Source organism: Rhea americana, unplaced genomic scaffold (assembly GCF_003343005.1).
Source record: "Rhea americana isolate MKP2758 unplaced genomic scaffold, rheAme1 scaffold_111, whole genome shotgun sequence".
NCBI classification, from domain to species: Eukaryota; Metazoa; Chordata; class Aves; order Rheiformes; family Rheidae; genus Rhea; species Rhea americana.
The window spans coordinates 2,053,542-2,054,120 of NW_028185162.1; positions in this window are offsets into that span (position 1 = coordinate 2,053,542).

The window sequence follows — 579 nt, forward strand, 5'->3', positions numbered from 1 at the left end:
CCCCGCACGGCGGCGAGACCCTCTGGAGTCATCCCGGGTTTAATCCGGCCTTGGCTTCGGACAGGCTTTTACCTAACCCCGACGTCCTCAGCCCTTACCAGCGCTTGTGCGTTAGCTTTGAAGCTTGCTCTCTCTCACAGCATCATAAGGCGAAACATATACAGGTGGTTTTGTAATTAGGAGGAACAATCTAATATTTCCTATTTATGATGAAATTGTTCTTGACAGTTTCTTTTTTTCTTGTTTTAAATATGAACACAACAGGAGTATGCATATCCCGTCAGTGGACGTTGGAGAAAGTTTGAGCTGGTGGTTGAGCAGGGTGGTATCTGCTCGTCTTGGTATCCATATCACCGTGCCCCTGTTGTGTTTTCTAGAGCAATCATTTTCTTTTTTTTTAGGAAAAAAAAAAGTATTTTATCTAAATGCCTAATAAATAATATTATTTAAATAGTTTAAAAGATAATTTAGGACTGAGATGCAAAAGCCTCAGTCGGGAGAGAAGAGACTTACAATATACAGRGAGAGAAAATACCCTTAGCCTCCTAGAGCCTCTACTGAGAAAGTGGTGAAGACGCA